At 41.1% G+C, this 20,873-nt stretch overlaps 1 long non-coding RNA gene across 2 annotated transcripts; it reads right to left on the bottom strand.

Annotated features, from left to right (window-relative positions):
- Positions 1-1,408: 1,408 nt before the first annotated feature.
- Positions 1,409-20,779, bottom strand: LOC141736496 (uncharacterized). 2 transcript variants are annotated; one of them, XR_012584977.1, is made up of 4 exons: positions 20,625-20,779; positions 16,181-16,287; positions 9,153-9,329; positions 1,417-3,572 (listed from the first exon to the last, which is right to left on the bottom strand). It is a non-coding gene; the product is annotated as an uncharacterized LOC141736496 (long non-coding RNA). The 2 variants fall into 2 exon arrangements; XR_012584976.1 differs by lacking the exon at positions 20,625-20,779 and having other exon boundaries at positions 1,409-3,572; positions 16,181-16,464.
- Between the last annotated feature and the right edge of the window lie 94 nt (positions 20,780-20,873).

Genomic DNA, 20,873 nt, shown 5'->3' with positions numbered 1-20,873 from the left:
TGATGATGGAACGTAAGTAACAGCAGCGTTCAGGACAAAGCACATCACCAGTGCACGCTCTCAAACCCAGCTGCAAAACGAATGCAACAGTGTGAAAGGGCAGATAGGGCTTGAAGCCTCAGAAAATGTCTGTTGCAGTTTGCCACACTTGGGGATGTGTGTGAAAAAAGGAGTTAAAAATATATATAATACCCCTTTCTGCAGTCTCAGGCAGACGATTAAAGTTTACTCTTCCACCATAACCCTTCCAGTACTCCTTACCCACTCATCTGTTAACTCATAAAAACACTCTGCGTTGTTGCTGTGACTTCAGGCATCTGTGGGGCACTTTGCTGTTTGCTGCTAAAGAGCGATTTACATAGATCAGGGAAGTACTAAATAACTTTGCACGAAAGGCAAAGCACGTGCCCCATGACGCTGACCCCCGCCAGCTCTGCTGCCCACAGAGGGGCCAGTGTCTGATGTAGCGATGAGCCAAGAGACTCAACGAAGGTCAGGAGACGCAGTATCTGCATTTTCCTTAATCTTCCATCAGCTGGAAGTCAGCTAAATGACTTGTCTCTGGTCCTAAAACGGCCTGAATTCTGGCTTGGGTGTATTTCCCTGAAACCATGCACGTCAGCCAAGACGGTGTCATTGAAATTATCCTCCACACCATCATTATTAGTACCATTCCTGGGGCTGGAGCGTTTTTTCCTAACAAAGCTGATACAGCAGGGCATAAGTGGATAGATTGGCTGAAAAACAGCCCGAGGCGATGGGGTGGTGGCGGGGCGTGTGAGGCACACAGCAGCCCTTTTTGCCACTGCCAGCCCCCGGTCAGAGGGGCAGTGGCAGCATCCCTGTTGTCACTGCTCGGGGACCAGCTGTACCAAAGAGGGTCAGCCAGGAGGGAGTAGAGCAGCCACCTCTCCTCCCTCCACATCAGCCAGCAAAACTGGGGTACATCCGCACTTCTTGCCCCAAAAGTCATATGCCAACCCCCCACATCCTTAAACTTGGATGTCCTGGTACAGAGCCTGGGGTTGCCACAGCTCTGATGGACACCAGCGTCATGGGGCATAATTCGGCAGCACCTGCACTGCCCCCAAAACCCTCCTCTGAGCATCGCCGTGGGGCTGGAAGCACCCCGTGCCCCACAGACACAGACCTTTCCTCGCACCTTGAAGCACAGATGTGGTTTTTATCACCTCCCAGGAGATGTGCTGTAGACCAAAGCACAACCAGTCTCAGCTCCGGCATTCTCTCCCGTCGCAGCCAAGGGCTATCGTCTTTTTCTGAGTACCGTCAAGATATTTAGAGGACCTGGCACCAGCAAAGCCTACCCATTGTACTAGGCTGTGTAATAGGTCTGGAACCGCTTTATAAATCTGGAGAGCAGCACATGAAAATAAAGACACTTGAGGAAGAAATGTTCCAAAGACGTTCTTGTGAATAAACTCCCATTTCAAGTACAATCAGATTTCTGAAGCACCAGAGAGACAATTAATTATGCAACTATCTAAATAAAGACAGATAAAACAAATATACCACACACAAATGCATGCGCACACAAAACACATGTTTTCTCTGCAATTTTTTAATATTTGGTTTCTAATTCATGTATTTTTGCTTGATCACAGCCACAGTTCTTCAAGTGGAGGTCAGATATATTCTTCAAGGACTGAGACACTGCCTTCCATAGTAAATAATTTTCAGATATGGATAACAACTGTGTTATTTTGAGATTTAAATGAATCAAGCAAGAGAAAGACAATCTTCGAACTTTGCCTAAAAGTTCATACTTTCAAGCTCCTACAGAATTTTGGAAAATGAGCCTGACATCCAGCTTTCTCTTAAAAATACAAAGGAATTGTTTAGCAATTACCTTGATATTTTCATTACCAGCACATAAACACAAACTCACGCTATTGTTCTGCAAAAAGCATTTCCTTACACCCTACCAAATAATCTGCCCCTTCATCTTCAGAGCCCGCTGCATTTTCCCTGATCACTTTGGGAAAGATGAGGAGTCCAGGGCTCTTGAAATCCATACATCAGTAAACCAATATATGACGTGTCTGCAAGACATTGATTTAGTGGTCACATAATTCATTGATTTTTGACACTCAACCTGAATCTACTTTATCAGTGTTTTAAATATTCCATGAATATGTGCAAAAAGTTTTCTTCAGTATGCAAAAGAACATCCTCAGATCCTTCTTTTTTCCACATTGGACTATCCAAGTAACAGATGCTAAGTCCAAAAAATACCACCTTTCCCCAACATTTTTTTAAAAAAATCATTATTAAGTCTATATTGTCCAAATATATATGCATAGGGTGTTCTGATCCACAGGAAGTGCTTATTCTGGCCTCATTTTTCTCGGGTGGATACCACTGAGTGGAAACCATATTTTCTGGAAATAGGTTTACAAACACATCTTGATTAAATCACTTAGTGTATCTGATGAACAGTCTGTATCCGAAAAAAGATCAGAGGTTGGTTGTCCTACACATTTGTAATTGGTAAGACAGTCATGCTGTAGAAATGTAGGTTGTAACCTAAATTTAACCCTGCATTAGTTGTGTGTCTGTATGTGTTTTTGTGCAGGGTGGGAAGAAGGGCCACAAAATCAGTTGACTAATTTCAATTATTTGCTGTGCATGCATCGCACAGTCTGTGTGAAGAAAATCCTAAAATGTAGTTCAAAATGTGTCATGCATTTTCAATACTTACGATTGAGCCTTAAAGTAAGAGGGGTACTGACGGAAAAGTGAAAAGTGTGGAAATGCACAAAAGGCTTAATTACAGAAGTCCTCAAGCACTCGAGCATAGGAAAGGGGGGTCATAGAGAACATCTACATGGCACGCCCAGGTAGACACACTCAGCAGTGGCACATCACTCCTAAACTTCAGCAGCTCCTGAAGGCTGAGAAGGGAGAATGACCCAAGGTGCTCCCTTACTGGATGCCCCATCCCTGGAGGTGTTCAAGGCCATGTTGGATGGGGCTTCGAGCAACCCAGTCTCATGAAAGATGTCCCTGCCCGTGGCAGGGGGGGTTGGACTAGATGACCTTCAAAGGTCCCTTCCAACCCAAACCATTCTATGATTCTATGAATTGAGAACAGCAAGAAGTAATCCCGGCTGGTGCCTGGATCCTTCTTGTCTTGATTCCTGCCTGGTAGTATGTTGCTTCAAGGCATGAAGCAAGCTATCTAGACTTGCTGGACAGTCATAGGACTGATGGGCAGCGGTAGGATAGGGTTCATCAGTTCTAAACAGGAATTGCAACAAGATGGCCATCTCCAACAACTACAAAAGGAACTTAAATGACAAGTTTAGAATCAAAACTTTGTCTGGTCAGAAGAATCCCACCCACTGGGCTCAAAATTCCAGCAATGGCCCAGCTCTTTTCCCACTGTCGCTGTGGCTTCTGCCAGTGGAAATGAACTGTAGACATGGAATATCTAAGCAATCCTTGTGCAGACATCTCTAGGGACTTCTTTCCTTCACTCTGTATTGCAGGGCATGGGTTCATCCAAAACGTGTGAAGAGATTTGTCCTGACGCTTGGGAAACCTGGCTTATCCTGTGTACAGAAAGCAGAAAAATAAAGGGAAATTAGTCTTTTTCAGTGATCAGTTGTGGATAGAAATGCTTGGATGTTTTGTCTTTCACTATTTTCAGGTATGGCCAGAAAATAAATATTTCCTTTTTTTCTTTGTACACTGTTTCTCCATTACCCAGTGCTATCAATGTTATGTCTGCTAGCCGCTTGGCCTTGAGTATTGAGAAAGTTAAAGCCCATGATAATACTGAAATCTAAGAGAAAAGAAATGCAGGCTGACTGTGGTAGAGCAGAGATCTGGAGGGGAGTTGTGTCTGGACAAAGTTGCTTACAGGATCAGGGCCTTATTTATCATAATGTACGCTTGTATCTACAGTTGCTGTGTGTCAATCTTCAGTCCTCATCCTCCTGGTGGTATCTAGGCTCGATGTTTTGAGTAAGAATAAAATGAGGTTGTGAGCCAAAGCTCACTTGTATTGCTGGGAGGGGGACAGTGACCCCGGTGGACTTCATGTCATGTCACTTGAAGCTATTTTTTTCCCTTCTCCCCGCTGAGAGAAGAAGGCAAGAAAAAAAAAAAATGCTTGTGTAAAACTTCATTTCTTTAAAATGTTTAATTGACAATCACAGGGAAACAATGCATTTAAAGGTTATTGTAATTACATCTACTTACATTTTTGTTCCACAAAAAACATTTTGTTACCTTTACAAATTATGCAGTGTTGCTTTGACCTATTTTTTTAGATGCCTGAAAGGATAATAAATGATCTGAAAGGCAGTAATTTTGGACTTAAAGTTTGAACCTTAAACACATTTATTTTTAGTATATAATGTAACGGATGCTTAAAGAAGGGGGAAAGTAAACCTAGGTCAGGAATGAAAAGTGTTGTTTTGGGAAAGGCAAAAAGCTCTTTTGTTTTGGTTTATTGCTCATCTTTTATTTTTTCAAGCTGCATTATTGCTTTTTCAAATGAATCATCGTGCAATATCATTTACAGTCTGGCCAATAAAAGCTGTTATTAGTGCTAGAATTAGTGGGATTTCATAGTCTCTTCAGATCTCATGAATGCTCTAACTGTAACAATGAAAGTACACATGTATTAAACGCAGCAAGCTAACATAAAACGAAATAATTGCTTTACAATTCATTTTCAAAGCCATCTGGCTTTCCTCTCGAAGCTCGTATCACCAGGCTGAAGATTATCCGGATATTCTTTTGCTAGCCACTTGAGAAATATTTGGGATTCAGGAGACGACTCAGGAGACAGAAGACATGCTGAAGTTCTTGGAAACTATGTGTCAGCCTCGGTGGCTCCAAATGGAAAAAAGGGCTGCAGAGAAATCCGACCAACACCAAGCAACTGTTCCGAAGAATGCGGCTTAAGGTTTTCAAAGTGGAGTCAGCCTGCTAATGCGTGCAGCTGTAGCGGAGGAACACACAAAAGCAGAGAGCAGGCAGGAACAGGGAGAAGCACTCCCGTTTCATCAATTCTGCATGAAAGATTTTCCTTCGTGATACGTCCAGATTGAAATGTTCTTCACTCTAATAGACCTTAAAGAATAACCACTGATAGAAAGATTTACTAGCTGGTAATTACAGCCCTTCATTTATGAGATTTAGGTTTTCAACCGGAGAGCCTGAGAATGAAATATGAGTCAAACTGCTGCTCTCCGAGTCCAGAGTATTGGGGTACGAATCTTTATCTGAGACTGCGGGAGGGAAGAAGTGCGTTGTCATCTTGAATTTCACAAGGTGACATAAAAATGAACATGTCTCCCTCCAATGTAGCTTTTATTGCAGCACCTAATTTTACCCTAATGACGCAAAATGCAAAACTAATATTGGTTTATGTTAAGAGCAAAGCCCTGTGTGTTGCACTTGGTATAACTTTTATTTTAAACCTGGTAATTATAGGAGGCACAGGTGGTGCTGCCCATAGCTATGGCTGCCCATGATTTCCCATAATAAGATCCTTTTTTATGAAGATGTTTACATTATGGCATCAAGTCTTAAAATACAGGGAAATACCAGAATTAAGATGAGGAGCTCATCTTTAAATTATCTCTTTCTCCCCTTGGTTATTACACCATTGCTCTTTCAATACCTTATCATAAACCTCCTTTTTTATCTGACTCCTGCCTCACTCAGTGCAGAGAGTGGACCGTTTTCTGGGCATGAATTGGGCTTGTTTAATGAAGAAGACTTTCGTCTGAGACATTAGTTTCAGAATTTGGTTGGAGAACCAGAATTTGGTTCGGAACACGTCACTGGATTGCAAGAAGAGAAAGGATGGTTTCATAATTAAAGACTACTGAATGCTGCCCTTTTGTACCACACTCTGTCACTGTACCAGTTTGTCAGAAAAACTATTAATAGACAGCTTCAGTTCACAGATTTTCCCGCATCATCCCATGGAGGCAAAGACCCATCTATGATATCCCAAGATGTGCAGAGCGTCGCTCTGCATGTTTGGGGAAACACACAGTTCGGGAGCCAACCCAAAATCCGCACCCTCCTCTCCCTCAGGCTCTTGTCAGAAACCCAGGCTTTTCAAAAGAGTTTTGAGTAGATACAAAGTGGAAATCTGAGTATGTTTAGACTAACAAAGTCTACGTTAATTCATATGAGAAAATCCCCGTGGGTTTGTTATAAGATTATGTTGTTGAAATTGGCTTCTTCCCACTATTTCCACACCCAGACATGACAACAAATCTGCTGAGTCCCATGGCTTTGACATCTTACATAAAGAATTCAGGGTCAATAGGATGGAAGATATGACTGTGTTAACTCAGGCCCGTTTCCCTTGACAAAGTTTTGGCTAAAGGACTGAGTTTTCCACTTCTTTCATCTACTTGATAGTGAGGAAAAAAAACACGGAAAAGATGACCAATGTTCTAGGTAGAACACATGCATTGATTTTCATATATAAATATGAAATATTTTCAGAACAAAAGACAATATAGATTATTTGTCCAAATTAAATTCAGCATAAGGTGGACATAAATTGCAGCGGTAAGTGGTACTAGAGGAATGGTGATAATTCACTACTGCACCACTTTACAAAAGTATATCATGCTTTAGACTGCTGTCTAGACAAATCTCTTCCTACAAAGATACTTCAGTAATCTCCTTGGAAGTACATCATCTAAACCAAGTAATATCAATTTGAGTTACAAATATGAGCTGTTCTTATCTAGAACTTAAGGTCAGTAGCAGATGTTACAAATTCCTATAGACGCATGCCCAAAGAGAGGGATTTTAATTTTTTTTTAATGGCAGAAATCTGCTAGCTATTCTTGCCTTATCTGCAACAGCTGAGCAATCTTTCAGTGCCATGAGGAGATTGAAAACTTGGCTCATATCTAGCATGGACAAGCTTGCCTTAATCACATTGCTCTTTTACATGTGCACAAGGACATCAACATTGACAGTGCTACAGTAAAGCAGCCATTTGCTGAAAACAACTGTCAACATTGTCAAGTTTTTTGGAACCTTTTATAATGTGATTTGTGTGACAAAGCTTGTATAATTCTGTTTATCAGCTGCAGTAACAAATTTCTGTAAGGGGGATATATGGAGAAATGTACTGGAGCTGGATTTTCTACTACCAGCTCCTACCTGACACTCTAAAGTAAATGGATTAGAAGACATTACGAGATAAATGAACTGCAACAGCCAAAGCTTCCAGGCCTATTTAAACCAATTTTGAGAATTTTCACAAAAAGTTGCAAAAGCTGAAGTAAAAAGATTTTGTCTTTCAAGTAAAAGTATGGCTCTTTCTAAATTCTTCATGCATTTTTCTTTCTATACTAATCTTGCCATTAAACCTTTAAAGATATGCTTGAAAAAAGAATCATAATTAAATTATGTGTGGTGCTAATTGATACCTGAGATTATTTGAAAGCTCAGAATAGGCATGGAATAGGTAAATACTATAAAGTATATGATAAAATGCTGCAGCGGGTGGGACAGAAACCTTATTTAGCATTAGATTAATTTAGACTCAGGACTGCTGCCTAACCTGTGCCTATACCAGCTATAGGCAATGCTCGGTGGCATCTCTTGGCCACTCTTCAGGTTACTGGACCACCAACACAAATCGGCAAGTGGCTCTTGGCATCCTTGTCACCACAACACTTTCAGTTTATTATATTCTGCTCTCATACTTTCCCAGGTTTTTTAAAACATCTTAAAATCTAACAGTATTAAGCAGCCAGCATTTTGTTAATAACAATCTGAAAGTATATGAAGTTATCTCCAACCAAACTTCATCCCACAGGCTCAGCGCTGAAGTCCCAGTTCCTCTAGCTTGCCTTACAGAAGTGTTTTTTATCCCTCTCAATCAACCATTCTTCCTATTGATCTATAAAATAGCTTGTAAAGAAGAACTGTGCATGTTTGCCCGAACAGATCCCATCTCACATCTCAGAGAGGTTATGAGGACAGCTTTGCATTTACTCCTGCGTTCTCTTCGGACTGTGCATTAATGCTGCAGGAGCTACTGGCCCCTGAACTCCTGCACCGTCCCTGTGGAATGCTAATGAGAGACTGGTGCTCTAAACGATGCCCTTAACAACAAACTTTCTCTGTATCATCTTAATCACAACTTCTAAGGATGCATTTTATGTATGTATCAGCTGTAGCCCTCTCGATGCTCTGAGCTGTTCCAATTGATTTTTCTAACACATACTTGCAATGCCTGGGAGATATCTCGGCACAAGCTGTACAATTACTGGTATTTATCTTGAATTAAAGAGCGGGGCGGGGGGGAGAGGAGGGATTGTGGGCACAGTACACATTAGGCCCAGAGAGTTTCATAACTCCCAAGAGAATCTAGTGCACACTGTCAAAGTGAATGGTGTCTCACAGTTAATTTGGTTGGTGGCCAGAGGCTACAAATAATTCTCTTGCCCACAGCCAAGGTTACTCAGCTGTATAATAAGGATGAAAGCCCTGGCTTTCTGCAAAGACTCAGAATCATGGACATGGTTTTGCCATGCAGGGGAAGCATTAAGTTATACAGAATTGTATAGGTGTTGCGCTGAGTTTACAATGTAATGCATTTCTAATTGTTCTTCAAGTTTAGGAAGAATACAACAGTTAATCTTCATGATGACAAAAGGAAGCAGGAAAATAAAGTGACACACTTGAATGAACTGTGAGGAAATAAAGTGCACAACATGTGATAATGCCATGACTCTGTGTTACTGCGCATTTCTGGGCTGAAAAGATATGGCTTGATGGGTAATTTGTCATGCTGTGCAATAGAGAACAACAGTACAGAGACTTCAGACAGAAGAAAATTACACAAATAGTAGGGTGGAAAGGTATAATTGAAGATGGCAAAAGACTGAAAGAAAGACATTTAAAATTACTGTACTGACCTACTAAATGCACTTGGGCGTGGAATCCTGGCCCCACAAGAAGCAGCATTAAATGACTGCAGGCTGTGACACTACTACAGGATAATGCCAATCTTATGGAGCTCTTAGAGGATGGAAAAACACCCAGTGTTAGTTGAAAAAAAAATCAAGACGCTTGTTTTTTGTATGCATGCACAGCCTGAACAAATAGTGAGTTTACAACAAGGGAAAATTTACCTAGGGCCAAGCTGGTACCTGGTATCCAGACCAACGGAACCAAGAGTTCACCGCCTTCTCGTGGACTGCACAAGGACTCATTCTCCACCACTGGGACCTGCGGTGCAGTGTCCGTAGACAGCCCTGGTGAGCTAACTGACTGTTGGCTGCTATTTTATCTGGTTTGTCCTCTTGACACTGAAAAGAGAAATAATACCCAGGGATACCAAAAGACCTGTGCTCACTTCAGAGAAGCTAGCAGAGGCAAAGGCCACCACAGACATGTCCTTCTCTGTTTAACATGTCCACTGTTCCTCAGGCTCTTGGTTCCTTATCAAAAGGTCTTGAGAGGAGTTTGAGTCTCTCTCTCTAGGACATGGAATCTTGTGCTATAGGGAGAAAATGAGATGCTTTCCAATAAGGCATCTACAAATAACCTTTCTTTCGTCCTTCACCCTGTTCTTCCTGTTCTTCCCATACTCTCCTAGCACGTCAGTAAAAGTGCACTAAAGGAAGCAGGAGGAGACCTTATTTTTCCTTTTGATTTATTATGTGCTACTTACTAGTCTCAGAAAGATGTTCTGAGTGCATATGAAAAATACCTGAGCCCCTCATAACCATTAGGGTAAAGAAGGCTACCAAAGATTGTGATAAGGTCTATTACTGACTGCCCCAAGTCTACCATTCATGAACTTGAAATGTTCGTATTACCAGCTAACGTCCTAAGTTCACTGATGCACTTCGGTGTAACACAAAGAGTACCACCAGCACATTAATAGCTTTGTCTTTTCATTGCTTCAGGAGGCTTTTGAATCCTACCTTCACATCTGCATGCTCTTTTATTCAAGAGAAAACATGGAGTACATCTCTTTCTCCCCTCAGGGCTACCTGAAATACCAGAAAATCATACGGAAATGAACTTCCCAAGGTTTCCTCGTTGTGGGTGCAGAATACTGGCACCACGGGGAAAGCATTGCTGATTTTACAGTTTGCCAGGCTCCTGAAGCACCCAGTCTGATTGAAGCCTGAACTAAAGACAGAGCAGCTGCAGAATCAGGCACTATTCCATTGCAGAGATACGCTAAACCGTTTTGCTACTGTACAAACATTTTGACCATAAAAATAAATGCTCTAAATCGTGAAACTGTAGCTAGCCTTCTGTCAAGTTAAATATACAATGAAGCAATCCAGAGACTCGAAAAGCAATTGTTGTTTCATGACCTATGCTTTTCAAAAGCCCACTTCTAGTGCATTTAAGCACTAAATGAAGAGAATACTTAGTAAAACAAGTTTCTGTGTTTGTTTGTCACACACCATTTGGTAATAGTCAGGGCCCTGTGTGATTCTGTGGCAATTAAATTTGCCAGAGAATCCACCCACTGCTGCAGACACACACTGCAGGATGCAGGCTGTCATTTTTTAAACTAAAATAGGGGGTTTTTTTGCCTTTAGCGGCAAAGAAAATATTCCAGATGTTAACTGAAAATAAAGTCATGCAGAGATACATGCCCAAGTTTGCAGGCATCCCAACACAATGGCTCTACAAGGCATGAACTGCCCCTTGGTTTTAATTGCTAATTAAACCAGAGAACTTGATAGCCCTTATTTACATGGTCAGTGATGCTAAGTATTTCACAGCTGCTTGTTACCCTAAACTCTACTTCCCAGACCATCTTCATGCTCTTGCCAAATTTGATAAATTTCATCTTCCCCATACCTACTCCCCAAACCTTCTGTTTATTGCGCTGACAACTCTCGGTACCAATATTGCAGTCTGCAGCTCACTTAAAAATGAAAAATTAAGTCTGGCATAAAATCAATAGGATGCAATATAAGATTAAATGCCATACGATGCTGAATTCATTGTATCATTTTGGTAAAGACTGCCATTTTTTTTTTAATTTACTTGCAGCAGTGCCTGAATTCTCAATCTTTTGCAACAGAAAACTGCAGCAGAATTTAGGTCAAGTGAGCTCTGGTATAAGATAGGGTCATAAAGTAAGCATATCATAGTATGCCAGCCAGAAGTAACAGTTCTGATTCAAGTCCTTATGTAAAATAGCGATGTCGCGCTCATGTATCTTATCCATTTCTAAACTTGCGTGCTTTATTGACATTTCCCAGATTATAGTACATGAATATAACAGTAACATGAGATCCAGGACCTCAGCTGGTGTAAATTAGTGTCTGTTCAGTGGGAGTGATGCCAGTTGTGTTGGCTGAGGATTGGTGCATGGAAAATGACTGGGAAAATATAGATGGAACTATGTATAATGTTTCCTATTAGTAATCTTACGTTCAAGCATTCCCAAGGAGATGAGAGGCTGTCTCCTTGTCCTTACATAAACAAAACACAAGAAAAAAGCCCACCTTTCCTTGGGGTTTACATCTCCGTCAGCTATGAAAATCTCAGTTGATCAGTCAGGGGCATTGCACCATTTTCTGCTCTTAGGACACAAATTGTTACTCATCAGCCTTGAGAAATAAGTTCGGAATGAGAGAGGGAGCTGATCCTTGCCAGGGTGCAATCCTTCCCTTGGCAAGGTGAAGTTCCTGCACCATTCCCCTGGCACAGCTGTGTAAACAGGTATGCTTCTGGCCTGATTTATGTAGCCGTAGCTTTAGGAAGAAGTCATAGAATGAAACCTTGGACAACTCTCAAAAGAAAAAACTTCAGCTTAAAAAATTTTTCTTAGCATTTAAGACTGAATACTTTATTCACTGTAAAGTAGTCCTTCGTGCTGGCTTTAGTACCGGAAAACAAAATCACATAATTGACAAAAGTGGTAAGTACACGTTAATGTTCACGGAACAGCTCTGCTTCCTTATGGAGATTTTGGCTTTTCTGTTATTTGGGGGGAGGGGGGGGGGAGAGGGGGGAGGAGAAGAGGGGCGGAGTGGGGATTGGGGGAGAGTTCAGAAGGAAGGTATCTTTTACTTGAATAAATCCATCATGTTACTTTAAATTAAAAAAAAAAAAAAGCCTGTTTGAAATTACGAACTGCTTTTATACATAGTGAGCAAAACCTCATTCAAGGCAACCTAGAGAAAATACAGGACTTGGGCTCATTTCACATTGTTTTGACTATACTTATAGGCTAAATAGTGGTATTTTACCCTTACCAGAATGGTGGAATTTTCAAGACTTCATTTGAATAGCTCTTGCCCATTTCATAAATTGATCTCATGGATTTATACTGTAAGTAAAATGGCTTAAATTGGCAGAATAACCCAGCAAAATAATTACATTAACCTGCAAATTCTTCCTCAAGAACCAGAATTTACAAAGCATATTCTGTAGCCTGAGGTTCTAGTCTCAGCTTTGTTTTCCCAACCGCATTCCAACTCCCTTTCTCAAGCAGCTCTACGCCCACAGCCTTTGCCCAGAACATTTACAGGAGGAAGCTAAGCTGAAGTTACCTCTTTCCTGAAAAGGATGTCCTATTTCATAACCTGTGATCTCAGGGGTAGAGAATGGAGCCCTGAAGATCTTGCAGCTATGCTTACATGTCTTTGGTAGCTCTAGGTTTGCATTTGCCGGACCAAGTGGGTTAAACCTGTCACTCTATCCTCCCCAAATCATTTGTGACAGAAGCGAGTATGTCCAAGCCATACTTCAGCAGATCTAGTTTGTACTTGATAGCTTTCCTCTCACACCTCTGCCCGTCATTGCTCTATACTAGGAGTCGTATCAAGTGATCAGCCTGGCCGAGATACAGAAATTGTGATTTGTGCCACCTAGCACGCCGAGGGCTAAGATGGGCAAAACCTGTAACCAGGAGCAGAAGGTGCACTGCAGGCATGGCTGACTCTCGTCACTGTAACCTAGAAGACTCTAGACAAGGAGCAGACTACACGTTTTATCCAGGTCATGAAACACCTGGATTTCCATGAAAATGGAATTAGATGGCTTTCCACATATGGGATGATCAGCTGCAGGTACAGAAGTTTCCCAGGTGAAAAGTCACTTTTTGATGCTCTGTCCTGGGGGGTAGCACTCTCTTTCCACCATTGCTGAAGTTAGAAACACACATATCCACTGTTTTTCTTCTTCCTTTTTGTCATGCAGCTGTTGTTTTATCCATGCTATGACTGCTACGACCAAAAATTTCCCCTCAAAAAATAATCCTTTCACCTAGACTCCTGTGCTGGGAGATATGAAGTGGCTGGTGCTGGCTGTCCTCTGTATGCTTCCCAGTTTTTCATTCTGCCATCATCTTCATCTAGTTGAAAAAGACTCCCTCTGGCTCAATGAAGCTGTTGCAGCTATATCTTATTTCCACACATATATCTTATTTTCTCCTAACTTCTTGGTGAGGGTTGCAGCCATGTTTGAAAAAAGATGAACTGAGGACCCCCAAAAAAACAATGCCAGGGCATTCTTCCCTAGAGGCTGCATGTATAATCTGTACTGTATTTCTACGAACAAGCCCACAAGACAAGGACATGTTTTCCACTTCCATTTGTATTCTCAACCTGAACTCATCCAAAACACATTGTTTCTCAGGATCATCAGGAGGAAAGGTGACTGAGGCAGATGCATTTTGTGAACCCTGTGACTGCAAGCAGTGATAAGGGAGAGAGAAAGGAAGAAGCTGTCAAGGCTCTGATTGCCCTAACAGGCTGCAATGGTCCTGATAAGCTTCCCTGGGGCCTCCCCCACACCCATGCCCCCAGACCCTGGAGCTCCATTTAAGCTCAGCCCAGGGCCTTAATTAGCCGGAGCTATGTTTCGAGTGTAGTAGTCCCTGGATGGACACTAGAGGTTTGCTGTGGGCAGCTGCCTCCTGGATAGGCCCCTGCTTTGTCGTAGCTTTGTCACCAGACCCATCTTTGCCCTGTCCCCTGGATGGACTAAGGAGCCATGCTGCAGCCTCATCTCCAGCCCTGTCCCTGGTCCACCTCCGGCTGCTCCTTACTCATCTCTCCAGGTCATCCCTGGACCCGACTGACTATTTCACTCCATGCAGACTGTCTGGACAAATTACAGTTTTCATCCTGGACCATACGACATTCCCTTAAAATCCAATTAGAGCAGCTCATATATACTTACCTCCTCAGAAAGCTGGAAGCGTTAATGGCCCAGCAATATTTGCTCAAAGTCAAGTCATCAAATGACCAAGTGAAATGATCGTAGTAAGCACCCTATGTTTCCATTTTACATGTCTTATCTGATGTATTTAAACTGTTGTAAATACTATTATAATCACTCCAGCTTTATGGCAGCTGATGGGCTATACATGCTTGAGAGGGTGGTATGAATTAACTATGTTATCTATAATGCCATGCCTGCAATTACTACTACTTCACAACTTATCATTAATGCATTTGACAGGGTTTTTCCAAAGTAACATTTATTTAGAGGTTAATCAAAATTCCTAAGACTGCCATTTATTATAATCTGATTTTGGATAATTGTCCAAATCAGTGGCTCTTAGAGGCAGCAGTTTTGTCTCAGTCTCAATGAATATGGTACATTAATGCCAAAAAAACAACAGAAGATTAGAATTATGTTTTTGTACATACAAGTGGCTACTGCAAAACTCTGTTCTTCGGAATATGTGAATACTACTATATTTTTTTCTGTCTACTAGTTGGAAGGCTGGACAATGCTTGCAGCCACGCTAAGAGCCGGGAAGGTGGGACAAAGAGAGGAAGTCAATGTGAGGTTAGTTCCCTGTATCATTCCAAGGAGCAGGCAAAGGGAGTAAAGAGAGAAAGAACAACCTACATATTCATCCTTTTGGGATAGAAATTGAGACAGAGCCGATAAAGAGTGGACAACAGCGGACACATCTGTCTGTACACACTGCAAAACATACATAGTTGAGCATGCCACTTAGCGAGCCCCCAGATTCTGTGATAAAATAACGTCCCGTGCTTAAAACACTGCAAATTTCAGAATTAGTTGCCATATAGCTCCAAGTTGGCTCTATGCATATAGCCATGCCAACAGCTTTTAATCACTTCCCCCCACCCTTTGGTGCCAGATTCCCAAATAAAGCCTCAGACAAGCATATACAACCCGGTATTTCCCTGCGAATTTCTCTTTGGCAGAGATGCCATTTGGGCAGGCATCAGGTACATTCCTAAGACTGTCCCTGAGCTTCTTCCATTATTCCAAAATCTGTAGGTCTTAAGAGATTCCCAGTGAAACAACTTTACATGTTTTTTTAACATATGTAATCTGGAACACCACTCCTCCTGTTCAACTAACTGCTGAATCAGTCTAGAAAACCCAGGATAAAGCGCATACCCCAAAAGGGTAACTTTAAATCTTAGTGTCTGAAATTTGGCAACTCACAAACAACAAAAAATCTCAATGAGAAATGTTAGGCAACCTTGTGTGTGGCTGTGGTACCAGATCCACCTAAAATAATAATTTTCAAATCAACTATTCATAGAGTACAAAAGGCTTAAAACAAGGAGGAGGTCCATTTACTTCTTTATTAGTAAGCATCTTTTGCAGGCACCAGGACAAATGCAAAATAAGACTCTTATCTATTTAACAGAACACACTTATAAAACTGGAGCTTGCAGGAGTTTGGGAGACAATAGCAAAACATGAAAAATGGTTTGCAGGAACGGGAGTTGAATCATTTTTACATGAAACTGGGAATGTTTAGCAAAACCCTTTATTCCACTGATCTTTTCCAATGTTTATTATAAATACTTCTTTTCAAATAATTAATTTGACAATATACCATATTGCTGAATTGCACTAAAATGTTTTAGTTCTAAAAGCTTGTAACATTTTGAGGTTTTTGGTTTTGCTTTTAGATACTGTCTATGAATCACTCCCCATCATATTTATATTTCAATTCTTGGGCAACTATACTGGCAATTAGTATGTAAAACAGTTACACAAAACAGCAGATCAGTCTGTAATAAATCATACTTTGGCAGAGAAGGTCACTATTAATTTATTACTTTAAAGTAACTTATAATCACTGTAACTGTTCTCCAGCGAACATTCCTGGGGAAGCTCTCCTCTCTTTCCTCTGTTGACAGAATCCTGGAGCACATTTCAATTAATGGCATATACGTACCTGAGTTCCCACAGACGGTGGCTGCATTCACTCCTTCAGCGCAATGGTACAGGTCTATTCACACGCATCCCAGCACCACTTCTCACTTTTTTCCACTCCGACAAAACCTAGTAAGAGGTTTGTTGTGGGTTAATTATTTGTAGTTCCTGGAACAGGCCTTTTTATTGAACCAGCCCGCCATCTAACACTTGGGTGTGAAGCTGGTGCGGCAGAGGCAGCACTACAGCCTGCGCTGAGCTGCCAACGCCAGCTCTGGGCCCTACCATGTCACCCCATCCCTTCCTGCCTGTATATAGCTTTGCAGATTATGTTACACAAGCAGACTGGCTACTCGGTACTCTCGCATGTGTGAGAAATTACTTCCTCTGCCTACATTAGTAACTTCTCCCCACAGTTTCTTTTAAATCTTGCAAAGACAATATAGAGCCAGGGGCATTTGATGTGCTTGTACAGGTGTGTACAGCTCTCCCAGGCACAGTGTTTCCGCACAACCAGTAACTCACTGCAATGTCAGGTTCTCTCATTCATCTGTTCGGCCTTCCCCTTCAGTGGTTTTATTTTTCCTTTTTGAAAAGTTGCTTTCATTTCAGGACATAAAAAATGGAAAAGTAGAGAAGCGTACTCCAAAGTTTTCTCTTTTCTCTGCTCTCAGAGACATTATCTTTTTCCCTGTCTTCAGCTGCCTTTATGCCAAATCTGACTGTTTCTGCAACGCAGCATATATCTCCCTCTGGCTACAAACATCCACTACCACAAACAGAATTCTTCCTACTGAAACACCACCTCTTCCTTCTAACTCCCTCTCTACTTCCTATCTCAATCTGTGTTTACTCCATTCTCTTCCTTAACTTATGGACCAACATAGTTCTGAACTTTTATTGTTGGACTTGTTTCCTAAATAGAGTTCTTTGAAATGTGGCTCCCCACCAGTGCTAACAGCCATGTAAATGGACAGACATCTCACCTTATCTCCCTTAACCCTGCCCTATACCCTTCCCTCAGCTGTTCAGATGCTTCTGATAAACTCACCCTTTTTCTACTGCACCCCTACCGTCAGGATATCTTGCAATTTACTTTCTCTTCAGGAACAAAATCACAGCTCCGCCTCTGTATTAGGAAAACTTCCATAACATTGCTATCCCTCTCCCCTGCCAAATATAAGTTTACATTCTTTCTGCTCTTGGGCTCTGCGCAATGATACAGGAAAGCCCACGTGCGACTTAGAAGTTATGCGCACATTTGTGTACATCTATGAATGGGGTTTTCACACTCTATCGCATTACTGTTGTAACTGTGTATTTCCCTCCTGGCAACTGCCTGCTCCCACCAGTGGAGGCAGATTCTGTGTTTTCAGTTTTCCCATCCCTTTTCAAGCCCAAATTTGAGACATCTTTGCTGTGCACAAGTTCCTCAAATGCAGCTGCTTTTTAGTCAGTTAGGTTTCTTTTTTCAGTCCTTTTCAGCTGGGTATGTTTCAAGCATGGAAGGGTCAGAACTTAGGGGCTGTTTTCACTCTGATGGCTCAAAAATAGCAGGAGGTGCTCCTCAGAGAATTCCTCGTCTAAGCCTGCTGATGATCTTTAAAAGCCTTCGAACAACACATCTCACTTTTCTTTTTAACAGTAACACTGCCCGCACCTTTGACATATTCTTAAATGCTTTCCTGTTTTCCTCCCTCCTTATTTGTATTTGATCTATAAATTCAAAAAGCATGCGATGAGTCTTTACGTTTGTGAAGTACCATGTAAGTTGATGGTGCTATGAAAGTGGTCTGTAGGAAACTAAAATAGTAATAATAAGTTGGGCATATGATGATCTAGAGTTGTATAATATGCCCATTATCATACGATCTGTGCAGTTTTGTCATAGCTTTTTAGCACCTGAAAAACTGAATATAGGCCAAATGTTGTATCTCTATTTTACGTGATGGAGAAGGGAGACAGATTTTATCTGCAATATGCTCAGGCTGACTTTCTAGCATTTTGGAAGTGATTCTTTAACAAATGCTAGGAAAAAAAGACATCTTGGATTAAAAAGCTAAAAATCATGAAGCTGAGAACATATTACTTAGATGAAGATTTATGTGTGCAAGTGATACCGCTATCAATTTTCCTCATCCCCTTCTTTCCCTGAGATCCATGGCTAGGAAGAATCAGATTTTTGCCCATTGCACAGGGGCAGCAGCGCAAATCTTGTTTTCCCCATTTCAGCACGTCAGGGTCAAGCCCAGCCTTCACTGCATTTTGCAGGGCACCTGAGCAATCCTGCCACTCAAGCACATAAACTGAAATTTTATTTGTTCAGGATGGTGAGCAAGGTCAGAGCTTTCTTGTCCACGTCAGGCTGAACGCAGAGAGGGCTAAGCTGGGACTAGTCTCTCTTTCTACTTCCCCAGCTAGTACCCCAGCAACCTTCACCTTGTAGCAAGGACAGGCACATGATAAAGGGAAATGTATAAAATTGTCATGTGCACTGCATCCTTCCCCGGAGGCTGAAAGTTTCACCTCTCTGATATGCTTAGTTGGCTCAGAGTAAAAGTTCTTGAGAGCAATCACAATCCTAGGTCTCATGTGGCAATCTGCAGGACGAACGGGCCAGCCCACAGGCAGATTACCCGCGGAAGCTCTCACAGCGAGTCAAGCAGGCTCAATCCGCCCACACCACAGTCATACTTCTTAAACAAAATATTTACACGCTTGTAAATACACATACATAAATAAAAAGCCTGATACGGAGAACCTAGCGTGCAAAAAGGTAACAACTTCCATTAGGCAGCAAAGTTTTGCACACTTTCGACAAAGTCTGTTCCAGCCTAATCAGTGGAGAGATCGTTTGTGCCATCTGCACTCAGCAGGGGCTGGGCTGTCGAGACAAGGTGGCAAACAAAAACAGTAACAGCAGTAAATGCAAATAATATGCAGAGGTACAAACTTAGCAAACCAAGACTCTAAACCAGTTGGATTTCAGTGAGAACCACTGGATCTTTCTAGACAGAAATGTGTTTTTCTGAGAGCAGCTGTAATTAGCAAGGCATTTTAGTGTTGCAACTTGGCCCAGGTGAAGAAAATTGTTTTCCATCAACAAAATTAAGACAGGATTTTTTTAAAAATGCATACACAGTGTTAACTAATGGATAGCAATCGTTCCTTTTCATACTTTGTAAATCAAACTACATTAAAAGCCTGCATCCGTAGTACCAGTTAATAGGTGGAATTCCGAAAGAGTTTTGAGTTCAAGCCAAGGCAACTTTGAAATATCTTCTTCAGACTTTGAAAGATCTTTCAAACTTTGAAAGATCTTCTTCAGACTGATAGTTTTGAAAATAAATGCAGTTCATCCCTATGCTTTTTTCTCTGCATGGAAATATGGAGACAGAAAATCCCTTATTTCTGTTAGTTCTTCACTTCAATATTTTACCTATGTAGGAGGCCAGGCGCATTTCAATAGATAAATCATTATTTGCATTTGACTTCTTTCTGTGCTAAAGCACCTCCTTTATTTTCAGTCTTTTGGTTTGGTTTCAAGACGATGGTTAGGCTCTTAACTTCTGTGACCCACTAAACAGCAATATAGGTGGGTATGGCTGTTGCCAAAAGAAAAAACTGTCTGATTTCTTGATCTTTTTTTCCTATGTCTTTTTCAGAAAGATAGAAAACCAGAGTAGTTTAAAGCAATTAGAGCAGTGCCTAAGTCTGATGGTAATATGAACAGTAACGGACCAACAAAAATTTCATAATTTCATTCATTAGGACTTTTTGAATCTTGTTTTTAATCTGAGAATGAAATCTGATAGGAGGCTTGAAATGAAACACGTGATTTTATCAAATATGATGAAAATGTAAGATCTTTATTATGACAGATACAAACCCCAAGAACCAAGCTTCCACAAAGTACCTCCTGTATAATTATTAAATAAAAACACTTACTTATTCGGTACTCAGCTTTTAAACCCTGAATAAGAGAAGTACATATTGAGAGAGAGGTACTTAAAATGTTTCCATGGATACCGGATGATGCCAATCAGGTCCATGTTTTTATCTGAAAGGGTGCCCCTGCAGAGACATACAGCTTGGTGAGTGGTTGTTTATACAAGTAAGTAAATAGGAACCTTGTTTATTTTACAAAAAGCCCCTGACCCACACTTTTTCTCATCACTTTTTTAGAAGGAACATTATGCTCCTTTTAAACAGCATACTGCAGTGAAAACACACACTTTTGAATTTCTTCCTTAAAGTTGCTTTGAGTTGATGACATAGTTTCCAAGCAGAAAATGGAGTATCTAGGTATGCTACTACCGATCCTGGCAAACTTATGTTGGTGACTCTTTTGTTTAACTCTGCGAGACGACATACTAATGCAAACTACATCTTTCTATTTTAACCAGAAGCCAGGTGAAGTGAAAAAAAAAGAGCAAGGGGCAAATATAAATGATAAATATCCTTACCTTAATCCAACAAGCACAAGAAAATCAAGTTCTAATCGCTTCTCTCAGAAGAGTCTCCATTTACTTTAGCTCTCATTTTAGAAGTGGTTGGTTCCTAGATTCCCAATGCCTAAGTGCTACGAACATGTAATTTTGACATCCAGTCTCTCAACACTGCATGCTTTCTAATTTTGGGAATGAGATTAATACCTCCTATTTGAGAGGTTTTAGTCTTCTAATATTTCTTTGGGTAAAAAAGCACAATGAGTT

Source organism: Larus michahellis, chromosome Z (assembly GCF_964199755.1).
Source record: "Larus michahellis chromosome Z, bLarMic1.1, whole genome shotgun sequence".
NCBI lineage: Eukaryota > Metazoa > Chordata > Aves > Charadriiformes > Laridae > Larus > Larus michahellis.
This window is presented reverse-complemented; position numbering and strand designations above follow the sequence as displayed.